This window comes from Erinaceus europaeus, chromosome 6, assembly GCF_950295315.1.
Source record: "Erinaceus europaeus chromosome 6, mEriEur2.1, whole genome shotgun sequence".
In the NCBI taxonomy this organism is placed as follows: domain Eukaryota; kingdom Metazoa; phylum Chordata; class Mammalia; order Eulipotyphla; family Erinaceidae; genus Erinaceus; species Erinaceus europaeus.
This window is the reverse complement of record NC_080167.1, coordinates 40826940-40839336: the sequence shown is the minus strand read 5'-3', so window position 1 is coordinate 40839336 and position 12397 is coordinate 40826940. Positions and strand designations below refer to the sequence as shown.

Genomic DNA, 12397 nt, shown 5'->3' with positions numbered 1-12397 from the left:
TGACATTTGAAACTTTTGCCCACATTCACATGGCCTAAAACTAAGTGAGGCTATGAAAAACAGCTTAATTGTTTTCTCAGGAACAAAAGTTTAGAGGATAGGTTTTCTCATAACTGGAAAATGGGAAATATAGCTTCCAAAGTCCTGTTTCTAACTTCTTTTCTAAAGGCCATATATATTTTTAAATTTTTTAACCAGAGCACTGTTCAGCTCTGGTTTATGGTGGTGTGGAGGATTGAACCTGGGACTTTGGAGCCTCAGGCATGAGAGTCTGTTTGCATAACCATTATGCTATCTACCCAAGGCCAGTTTTTCTTTTTTCAGCTTTATTAAGTTTTCCTTAATTTCTTTCAAAGAGCTTTGTAGTTTTCTTTCTTTTTTTTTAATGATTTTTCTTTTTTTTAAAACTTTTTTATTTAAGAAAGGAATAATGAACAAAACCATAAGGTAGGAAGGGTACAACTCCACACAATTCCCACCACCCAATCTCCATAACTCACCCCCTCCCCTAATAGCTTTCCCATTCTCTATCTCTCTGGGAGCATGGACCCAGGGTCATTGAGGGTTGCAGAAGGTAGAAGGTCTGGCTTCTGTAATTGCTTCCCCGTTGACTAGTCGGTCCATACTCCCAGGCTGCCTCTCTCTTTCCCTAGTAGGGTGGGTCTCTGGGGAAGCTGAGCTCCAGGACACATTGGTGGGGTCTGCAATCCAGGGAGGCCTGGCCAGCATCCTGGTGGCATCTGGAACCTGGTGATTGAAAAAAGAGTTAACATACGAAGCCAAACAAATTGTTGAGCAGTCATGGATCCAAAGCTTGGAATAGTGGAGAGGAAGTGTTAGGGAGGTACTCACTGCAAACTCTAGTGTACTTCTGCTTTCAGGTATATATTTTGTAGTAGTTTATGAATACGTGTGAACATAAGCTCTCTCTCACAGAAAGTGGTTTATATCTAGATTATGGGACTTTGTTAGAAAGTGAACCACCTGAGATGAAATTAGAGTGTACTATAAAAGGAAAGGTCTCACCCGAGTAATGAAGCTTGAAGGGTTGTCATTCCACATGTGAAGTCTCTGGACACAGTCTGAGATGAAGAATGTTGAGGTGGCAATCGTTGCGTTGGTTAGGTTGTGATCGGCGGATGCAATATTATTTGGTATGGATTGGGAGACGCATATGGGAAAGTGGGCCCTATCCAAGGGTTCCAGGACTGGGGGAAGTAGGGGCTCTATAGTGGAGATGTGAGGTTCCTGCTGTCTTAGGGTTCAAAAAGACAATCGATAGTTAATGTTATCATCACATTATTTGGTAACTGGGTTAACTTTGAAAAGTCCTTTTGTTAGGGTTTGCTGTACAGTATCCAGTATCTTGTATATAGCTGTGCTATTGGATGCTTCTAGTCTACTTGGTCTAGGCTTTTGAGAGAGTCCGCATATCAAATACACAGCCTATATATTAAAAAGATTCAGTTTGTGTTTTGAAAAACTTTGAGACATATAACTGATTTTCCCCCTCTCATATTAATCAACTACTGATTTATATGTCTACATTTTGCTAGGAGTGTACATAAACACCATTCCCACCACCAAAAGATTGTGACCCATCCCTCCCACCCACTCCCACCCCCCACTGGCCCAGGAAGCTACATGTCTACCCCTCACCACAGGGTTTTTACTTTGGTGCCCTACTTACAATTTGATCAGGTACTGCTTTTAGTTTCCTTTTCAGATCTTCTTACTCAACTTCTGTTGAAGAGTGGGGTCATCCCATACTCATCTATCTTTCTGACTTAGCTCACTTAACATAATTCCTTCTAGCTCTGTCCAAGATGGGTCAGAGAAGGTGGGTTCATTGTTCTTGATAGCTGCATATTATTCCATTGTGTATATATACCACTGCTTTCTCAGCCACTCATCTGGTGTTGGGCACCTGGGTTGCTTCCAGGTTTTAGCTATTATGAATTGTGCTGCTATGAACATAGGAGTACACACCTCTTTTTGGTTGGGTGTTATGAAGTCCTTGGGGTATAACCCCAGGAGAGGAATTACTGGATCATATGGAAGGTCCACGTCTAGCCTTCTGAGAGTTTTCCAGACTGCTCTCCACAGAGGCTGGACCAATTTACATTCCCACCAGCAATGTAAAAGGGTTTCTCTGTCCCCACAACCTCTCCAGCATTTGTTGCTGCTGTCCTTTTTGATGTATGCCATTCTTACAGGAGTGAGGTGGTATCTTAGTGTTGTCTCAATTGGCATTTCTCTGACAATCAGTGACCTAGAGCAGTTTTTCATATGTTTGTTAGCCTTTTGGATCTCCTCTGAGGTGAATGTTTTGTTCATATCCTCTGCGCATTTTTGGATGGGGTCATTTGCTTTTTTGGTGCTAAGTTTGCTGAGCTCTTTATATATTTTGGTGATTAGTTTCTTGTCTGATGTAAGGCATGTGAAGATCTTCTCCCATTCTGTGAGGGGTCTCTCTGTTTGTTTAATAGTTTCTTTGGATGTGCAGAAGCTTTTCAATTTGATGTAGTCCCATTGGTTTATTTCTGCTTTAGTCTTCCTTGCAATTGGCTTTGATTCATCAAAGATGTCCTTGAGGTGTATGTGGGAAAGTGTTTTACCAATGTTTTCCTCTAAGTATTTGATTGTTTCTGGTCTGACATCTAGGTCTTTGATCCATTTGGAGTTGATTTTTGTTTCTGGTGAGATAAAGTGGTTCAATTTCATTCTTCTGCATGTTACAACCCAGTTTTCCCAGCACCATTTATTGAAGAGAGCCTCCTTTTTCCATTTAATCCTTTGGGCCCCCTTATCAAAGATTAGATGCCCGTAGGTGTTGGGATTTATTTCTGGGCTTTCAATTCTGTTCCACTGGTCTGTGTGCCTATTTTTGTTTCAGTACCTTGCTGTTTTGATGATGATGGCTTTATAATATAGTTTAAGGTCTGGGAGTGTGATGCCTCCATTTCTTTTTCTTTTCCTTAAGATGGTTTTGGCAATTCTAGGTGTTTTCAGTTTCCAGATAAATGACTGTAGTGTTTGTTCTATTCTCTTAAAGAAGCTTGGTGGAACTTTGATGGGTATTGCATTAAATTTGTATATGGCTCTGGGGAGAATATTCATTTTGATGATATTTATTCTTCCAATCCATGAGCATGGGATATCTTTCCATTTCTTGGTATCAGTTTCTATTTCCTTGAGTAGCGACTCATAGTTTTCAGCATACAAGTCTTTCACTTCTTTGGTCAACTTTATTCCTAGGTATTTGATTGATTTTGCTGAAACAGTAATTGGGAGTGATTTCTGGATGTCTTCTTCCTCAGATTTAGTGTTTGCATAAAGAAATGCCACTGATTTTTGTACATTGATGATTTTTCTTTTTTAACTTTATTTGTTATTGGATAGAGACAGAGAGAAACTGAGAGAGAAGGGGGAGATAGAGAGGAAGAGAGACAGAGAGACACTTGAAGACCTGCTTCACCTCCTGTTAATCGACTGCCCCGCAGGTGAGAAGTCGGGGGCTTGAACCAGGATCCTGACCGTCCTTGCGCTTTGCAACATGTGCGCTTGGTTTGTAGTTTTCAATGTACAATTCTGTACTTTATTTTAAAAAAATTTTTTGTTTGTAAAAAGGAAACATTGACTAAACCATAGGATAAGAGGGATACGACTTCACACAGTTCCCACCACCAGAACTCTGTATCCCATCCCCTCCCCTGATAGCTTTCCTATTCTTCAATCTTCTGGGAGTCTGGACCCAAGGTCCTCATGGGATGCAGAAGGTTGAAGGTCTGGTTTCTATAATTGCTTCCTTGATCAACATGGGCATTGACAGGTTGATCCATACTGCCAGCCTGTTTCTTTCTTTCCCTAGTGGGGGAGGGCTCTGGGGAAGCAGAGCTCCAGGACACATTGGTGGGGTTGTCTGTCCAGGGAAGTCTGGTTGGCATCATGGTAGCATCTGGAACCTGATGGCTGAAAAGAGAGTTAACATACAAAGCCAAAGAAATTGTTGACCAATCATGGACCTAAAGGCTTGAATAGTGCCGTTGAAGAGTTGGGGGAGAGGGTCTCTATTTTGTAGATAGCTCATAGGCATATTTCAGTTATATTCCAAAGGGCCTGTGGCTATGCTAGTGTTCCAAGGCCAGTTTTTAAACAAAGATCCCTTGCCCAAGGAAACAGCTTATTGTACGGCAAAATATTCTTCTTAGCTGAGAAGACAGCTCAGCTAAGCCCAGAATTTGCAAGCTTGAGGTCCAGGTTTGATCCCTGTCATAGTATATGGCAGAGCTGAGCAGTGCTCTGGTCTCTTGCTTATGAATGGTTTAAAAATACTTTCTGGGTAGATGGCATAATGGTTACGCAAAGAGACTCTTATTCCTGAGACTCCAAAGTTCTAGGTTCATGGTGAATTAACCTTCTTTAACCCATCCTGAATGAAGCTCAAAAACATCATGTTAAGAGAGAGATAAATCAGAAATAAAAGGGATGATCTCATTCATGGACATAAGGTGAAAAATAAGATCAGGAGGCGGGGAGGGGAGGGAATGGGACGGGAGGGGAGGGAGGAAGGGAGACATCTAGAGAAAATATTAAGAAAATCTTTCAAAACATTTTTTTTTTTGCTGACCAAAAGAATTAGCAGTGCAAAAAAAAAAATTAACAATGGGATCATATTACTGGAGACAATGACAGATATTTGAGGCAGAGAGAGCTTTTCCATATGCTCTTCTAATGCCCTTGTATAGTTTATAGAATGTGACATTGTACAACCTTGTGCTGGTGCAAAATAAAACCATTTAGAATATGTTTAAGAAAGTTTTACACTCTAAAAAACAGTTGGTAAGATAGATAGATCAACAATATGTCCATAGACAGGCAGATGGGAAGACACACAGATAGAAATAGGTGAGTGAGTAGGTGGGTAGGTAGATGGATAAATGAATAAACTATTTGTCCTTCATTTTTTATCCTTTTATGTTATTTATTTTTAATTTTATTATTAAAAAGGAAGCACTGACAAAAACCATAGGATAAGAGGGGTACAACTCCACATAATTCCCACCACCAGAACTCCGTATCCCATCCCCTCCCCTGATAAAGAAGTTTATGATCTCCATTGTCATAGTTGTACAGAACTTGTTACCATCAACTATTACTTCCTTTAATGGTTTGATTTTGAGCCTCAGCTCTCTCACAGAGGTTTGAGACAAATGACAGGCAGAAGGAAAATTTTAGAGTATTTGTCTATTGCCCATGAGAGAAATAAAGCAATTTAGGTGGTTTGAACTGTTCACTAGACATATTAATGTGAAGTTAAAGTGTTTATCAGCTAAAGAAATATCGATGCTCATAGAGATAGGACACTGTACAAAAAAAAAGAGCCAAAGTTGGGTGTGAGAGTGTTTTGCACACCAGTCATGGGGAGATGAGAAATTGTATCCATGTGCCAATTACTGTACTGTAAACCATTAACCCCCTCCAATAAAATGATTAAAAAATTAAATGCTTTTGTAAAACCAAAAGGAAATGAATTCTGTGTGTTTCAAGGAATCCCCGGTTTAAAATGGCTAGGATTTCACGCTGGGATCACTTGTTACATGTATAAGAAGCAAGGCACTTGGTGGGCACTCAAATATATTTTGAATGAATGATCAGGGCCCTCCAGAGAACTAGAAGAAGAGGAGGTGATCAGGGTAACAAAAGCTGGGTGGGCTTTATCTTCAGTGAGAAACGGCAATGGCAGAACAGCTCATGTGGGCAGTGCACTGCTTTATTGTGTGCACAACCTAAGTTTGAGCCCAAGCTCCCACTGCATTGAAAGGAGCTTTGGTGCTGTGGTCTCTTTCACTCATTCTCTCTCTGCCTACTCTGTCTCTCTCTGAAGGAAGTGAAGGAGGAATGGGAGGAGGAGGGGAAAGGAATGGGAGGAGGAGGGGAAAGGACAAGGGAGGAAGAGAGAAAAATGAGACGATGTCACGGAGTCCTGTAAGTGGTGCACCTGGATGAGTGTCGCACCAGTATATTCTACAGGGATTTAATGAGGAAGGTTCCCAGAATGAATGGCACAAAGCTCCCACATTCTTGTCTGCCACAAAGATGTTACCAAAGGTTCATGGCTTAGGGGAAGAGAAATGTTTTTGTGCCTGACCATGGCTTTGAGGGTTAGAGACACCATCAGGATTCTCCATCCTTCCTCTCTTTCCTGGTATGGAGCTAATCCTTTCATTCTCTCATATCCTTCTCTTCAGTTCAGGCTGGGAAATCAGGTCTCAGACCTGGGTCACTAACTCACAATCTTTAGTGCATATTAAATTGATCTGCACATGTTGACCCAGGAGGTGACAAAATGAATAAAGCATTGGACTCTCAAACAGGAGCTCCTGGGTTTGATTCCTGGCCTTGCATGTGCCAGCCTGATGTTCTGGTTCTTTCCACCTCTCCCTATTTCAAATAAATAAATAAATAAATAAATCTTAAAAAAAAAAAAAATTACCCGTTGTTGGCCTTGTTGTTTTATTGTAAAAAAAAAAAAAAAATTACCCGCCAACGTCCATGTCCAGCAGAGGAGCAATTACAGAAACCAGACCTTCCACCTTATACACCCCGTAAAGAATTTTGGTCCATACTCCCAGAGAGATAATAGGGAAGTTTCTGTCTTTATCAGTTCCTTCCTTTTTTTAAAAATTTCTTTTTTAAAATTATTATTATCTTTATTTATTAGATAGAGACAAGCAGAAATCGAGAGGGAAGGGGGTGATAGCGAAGGACAGAAATAGACACCTGCAGCCCTGCTTCACCACTCACTAAGCTTTTCCCCTGCAGGTGGGGACAGAGGCTCAAACCCTGTCCTTGTGCATTATAACATGTGCCCTCAACTAAGTGTGCCATCACCCAGCCCTCAAAAATAGGGAAGTTTCTAATGGAGGGGATGGGACATGGAACTGGTGGTGGGAACCATATGGAATTATACCCCTTTTATCTTAATTTTTTTATCATTATTAAATCAGCAACAAAAAATTATCAGCGGGGATGGGAGAGATAGTATAATATTTATGCAAATAAACTCTGGAAACTGAGGCTCCAAGGCCCCAGGTTCAATCCCACACACAACCATAAACCAGAGCTGAGCAGTGCTCTGGTGAAAAAACAAAAAAAAAACACCATAAGGATGAGTCTTTAGAATAGCTCACTTGACCAGAGGAGATCAGGTGTGTTCAGGATGGTATGGCCGTAGACAGAATAGCTCACTTGGATAGTACTCTGCTTCACCGTGTATATGACTCAGGTTCAAGCCCAGCCCACACTGTTTAGGAGGATGCTTTGGTGCTAGGATTTCTCTCTCTTTTTTTCTTTGCCTCTCTGCTTCACTCTTTTTATCTAAAAAAGTCAGCCCAGAGAGAAGCCCCAGGGCAAACCAACAGAAAATATGTTATCTGGGAGTCGGGCTGTAGCGCAGCGGGTTAAGCGCAGGTGGCGCAAAGCACAAGGACCGGCATAAGGATCCCGGTTCGAACCCCGGCTCCCCACCTACAGGGGAAGTCGCTTCACAGGCGGTGAAGCAGGTCTGCAGGTGTCTATCTTTCTCTCCCCCTCTCTGTCTTCCCCTCCTCTCTCCATTTCTCTCTGTCCTATCCGACAACGACCACATCATCAACAACAGCCATAATAACTACAACAATGGTAAAACAATCAGGGTAACAAAAGGGAAAAAATGGCCTCCAGGAGCAGTGGATTCGTGGTGCACTGAGCCCCAGCAATAACCCTGGAGGAAAAAAAAGAAAATATGTTATCTCAGGGGCTGGGCAGTGGTGCACACATTACAATGTGGAAGGATACAGGTTTAAGCCTTCAATCTCTACCTGCAGAAGGATGCTTCACTAGTGGTGAAGAAGTATTTCAAGTATCTCTCTTTTTCTTTCCCTCTCTATCTCCCTTTCCTCAATCAATTTCTCTCTGACCTATTAAATAAAAAAAAAAAATCTTAAAAAAAAATTACCTGGGGAGATTAGGGGAAATAGCATAATGGTTATGCAAAGAGTCTTTCATGCCTGAGGTTCCAAAGTTCCAGGTTCAATCCTCCACACCAGCACACACACAAAGAAATAATCATGTGGGGACTTTTCAAACAAAACAAAACAAAACAAAAACATACAAACAACAACTGTTGGCAGGATCCACCTCAGATTTACTAAATCAGAGAGTAAGGTCTGGACAAAGGACCTAAAGATATTAAATTATTTGTCAAAGGTTGAAAAGTAGTATCTGTCTTTATCCTTGTAGTTGCATAACTCCAAGCTTAAACTGTGGCTTTGCTAGTAAGGAATTAAATCCATGTCCTAGTTAATCAATGATTGAGCAATAAATCAGGAATGAAAGGACTAATTTCACTGCAGTCTGACTTTTCATATTCACCTTTCTCTCTCTCTCTCTCTCTCTATTTTTCTTTTTCTACCAGGACTTGGTGCCTGCATGGCTACACTATTCCCAGTGCCCATTCTCTCCCCCCCCCCCCGCTTCCTTTTCTTTCTTTTTTTATAGAAGGTATGATAGAGAGGAGAGATACCTGCAGTATTGTTCTAACACTCATGAAGCTTCCCCCATCCTGCAGGTGGGAACTAGGGACTTAAACCTGGGTCCTTGCAGGTGGTAACATGTGCATTCCAGCAGGTAAGTCACTACCCAGCCCCTAGCAGTCTCTGTCTTGTCACTAAGAAGCAAGGCAAATAGTCTGGGCATCTTTCTAATTTGTCATTTTGTCAGAACAGTTACAACTGACTTATCCAACTCAGAGTCACTTGGACTGAATTCCTGTGGACATATGAGCAAGAGGGGGGAAAAAAGGAAAGAAGATTGAGTAAGTGCAGGTGGACTATTAACAATTACAAAAAACATAACCAGCAGTCTGAACAGTCATTTAATACCACTAAAAGAATTAATTTATTTCTTAGTAAATAAGAGGCTAGAGTATGATAAAATATGATTAATTTAATTTTCATTTAGAAAATCTAGAAAGTAGATTATATCCAGTTAAGAACAATCTGGTCACTAACTAAAAGCACTTTCAAACAAGGTGCCAGAGTCAAAATGTTGGATTGCACTTATGAAACTATCAAATAACTTTAAGATGGAATCATTTCCATCGTCATTTTTCATGTTCCCTTTATTATTATTATCTGTGCTCTAATAAACTACTGACAGAAAAAGAAAAAGGACTACTTGGGATTAGTATGATATGATGTGTTTTCTTTTTAGCCTGCTATCTTTTTGAAATACTGATTTTCATCTATTCTGAGTTTTTTTGTTGTTGTTGTGTTATTTTATTTATTTATTTATTTTTTGCTATAGATCAGTTAAACTTTAATGGTACTTTGCCTTATCTTAGTTACAAGAATGGGATATGCTTTTCCCCACTTAAGATCAGTTACAAACAGTTCGTATAAAACTTCCCATTACCTTCTTATAGATATTAGGCTTCTTACTGAAAAATCACACTCTCTTGAACCTCCATGCCTTTCTGCATCTAGATGAAATTCTTTGCACTAAAATATATATGGCATGAAAAAAAATCAGAAAATACTAATGTTAAAACCCCAAGGGGGCAGCCTGCACACAGATGAAAATATGACCAGCCAAGCACATAGTTTTTGTTGCATGACTCTAAGCTTAGAGAAAATCAAATCCTAAAAGGAAAAACAAATCACTCAGAGAAGTAAAAGAACCTAGTATTCAGGTGTTGTCAAACTCAAGAAAGAAATTCTGATGTAATTTTAAACCACAGCATAAGATGAACAGTGCTGTCAGCCACACCATGATTTTGTTGTTATTGTTTTTAAATTCACATTTACTTAATAGAACAAAATGCCAACATTGCAGTCAGATGTCAAGGCAGTAGGTGAAACAAGTTATTTTTTGGAGTCTAGCCAAGGCCCATTTACTCATTTATGAGTGTGTTCTGTGAAAGCCAAAGTAAAAATAAATACCAAGACAGGCCATTATCCGGACAGTTGATGTAGCGTCAGACCACCTCACAAGGGGAGAGTCATTGACCGCACAGGGAACTAGGTGAGAGACAACATGTGGTTAATATAGACCCATCACTACTATGAGGAAAACAACCATGAGCATAAAGGCTGCTGGTGGTCAGAGCATTTTCTATTCAAAATCCAGCTTACTGACCGGTTTGACTGAAGACTTGGCCAAGGGGTCTAATGTGCAAAATGGATCTGAAGACTAATTCTCTTTTTGAGGAAAGAGATTTAGGTAAGGAACAAACAGCAACAGAAATCAGATCTAAAACTGGAATGCAATTTACTTGGTTCCTATTGTTTCCTAACTGCCACCAGAACCGCAAGACCATAGCTTCCAGTTCCCCTCAAAATGAATTACTGCAAATCAGAAGCTATGTGGGGCTTATAGAATGCTTTTCTGATGTGCAGTAACGAAGGCTTGCTGGAGATGAATAGCTATAAGAAAAAGCCTCATGAAGTTAGAGATACAGAATGACTCTTTTGTTCATTTGTTCCAGAAGCTGTTATACCAAGACACATCTAACATAAGCCCTGACTCTATGCTCCTTCATTCCTATTACCATTGACTCATCATCATCATTAACAACATACAAAAACAGCACACAACAAACAGTTCCTTGAGCTTCCCCCTAAGAGAAAGGGGCTGAAACATAAGTCTGAACAAGTTATTGCTATTCATTTGGAAAAATGCTTCCCATTTCCATGAGCACAGCAGAAACGGGTGCTGGCCACATTTTCCTTTAGGTAATGTCAAGCACCCACTCTTGTCTGATAGGTTGTGAACCTGTGAACTGTACAGGTTGAAACTTGGAAGCGGCAACTCTCAACCTTCCAATTAGTGCTTGCCTTGCCAGAGAGTCAAGGAGGTCTCATGATAAGCTACAAGATTGGTCTTGCTTTTGTGCATTACAGCATAGTGGACAGACACCTGGGAGCATCACCAGCCCATGTCAGACTCCCTGAGTGAGAAACAGAACTTCATGGCATTAAGCCACTGAGGGTTGGGGGCTGATTTTTACTATGGTATAAAGTCCTCTCTCATATCATTAATAAATATTTGCTTTGCTTAGGATTTTTTCCTTTTATTATCTTTTTTTAATTTATTTATCAGATAGAAACGATCAGAAATCAAAAGGTAGGGGGAGATAGAGAGACACCTGCAGAACTGCTTCACCACTTGCAAAGCTTTCTTCCTATAGGTGGGGACTAGGGGCTTGAATCCAGGTCCTTACACACTGTAACATGAGCATTCAACCAGGTATGCCACCACCCAGCCCCCTTTGCTTAAGTTGTTTAGAGGAGACAAGAAATCACATACTTTATATAGAGAGAAAGAACTTTAGACATTAGTAATAGACTTACCCAATACAGATAAATCTCCCAGTGGAAAAAAAAAAAAAAGGCATTTTTCTCCCTGTTTGTTTTTTTCTCTATCAACCTCAGTTACATCAACTCCTCTCAGCATGCTAGGCTGTCAAGGCTGCTACCCACCTCCTGCCAGACTTCTCAGGGCACCAGGCACCTTTAGGTAGTATGGCCTTACTGTGTCCTACTCTTTTCCTCTCAGTTTAATAGGAACAATACTTGGTGTTTCAAAGCTAAGTGTCATTACTAAGAAATAGATAAAGTGTGGCCCAGAAAGTGATGCAGTGGTTAAAGTGATGGACTTATCTATTTCACCATTTTTAATAGCTGAGTAGTATTCCATTACTCAGCCACTCATCTGTTGTTGGATACCTGGGTTGCTTCTAGGTTCTGACTATTACAAATTGTGCTGCAATGAACCTTTCTTTCTTTTAATATTTTATTTTAGGTGCCTGTCAGTGGTGCACCCAGTAGAATGCATACATTATTACTATGGGCAAGGATCCAGGTTCAGGGCCCCAGTCCCCACCTACAGAGGGAAGCTTCAAGAGAGGTGAAGCAGTGCTATAGGTGTGTGTCTTTCTCTCCCTCCCTTCCATCTCAATGTCTATATCTACAAAGGAAATAATAATAAAATTAATGAAATTGACTTCTTTAAAGTTTTTATTTTTGTGAGAAAGAAAGAAAAAGAGAGAGAAAGAAAGAAAGAAAGAAAGGAGGGAGGGAGGGAGGGAGGGAAGGAAAGAAGGAAGGAAGGAAGGAAGGAAGGAAGGAAGGAAGGAAGGAAGGAAGGAAGGAAGAAGTACCAGAGCACTGCTTAGCTCTGGTTTATGGTAATGCTGGAGACTGAACCTGACACCTACTGGGAGGTTGAGGGGCAGGGATATGGAACTTTGGTGGTGGGTGTGGTGTGGAACTATACATTATAATCTTGTAACAAACTATAAATAAAAAAATACAGAAAAATTAAGTAGGGGCTGAGGAGACAGCTTAGTGGTTAT

At 40.4% G+C, this 12397-nt stretch overlaps 1 long non-coding RNA gene across 1 annotated transcript; it reads left to right on the top strand.

The window, feature by feature from the left end:
- The first annotated feature begins 7693 nt into the window (after positions 1-7693).
- On the top strand, positions 7694-12012 carry LOC132538910 (uncharacterized). Its single transcript, XR_009550221.1, has 3 exons — positions 7694-8670; positions 8764-8857; positions 11845-12012. It is a non-coding gene; the product is annotated as an uncharacterized LOC132538910 (long non-coding RNA).
- Positions 12013-12397: the final 385 nt, after the last annotated feature.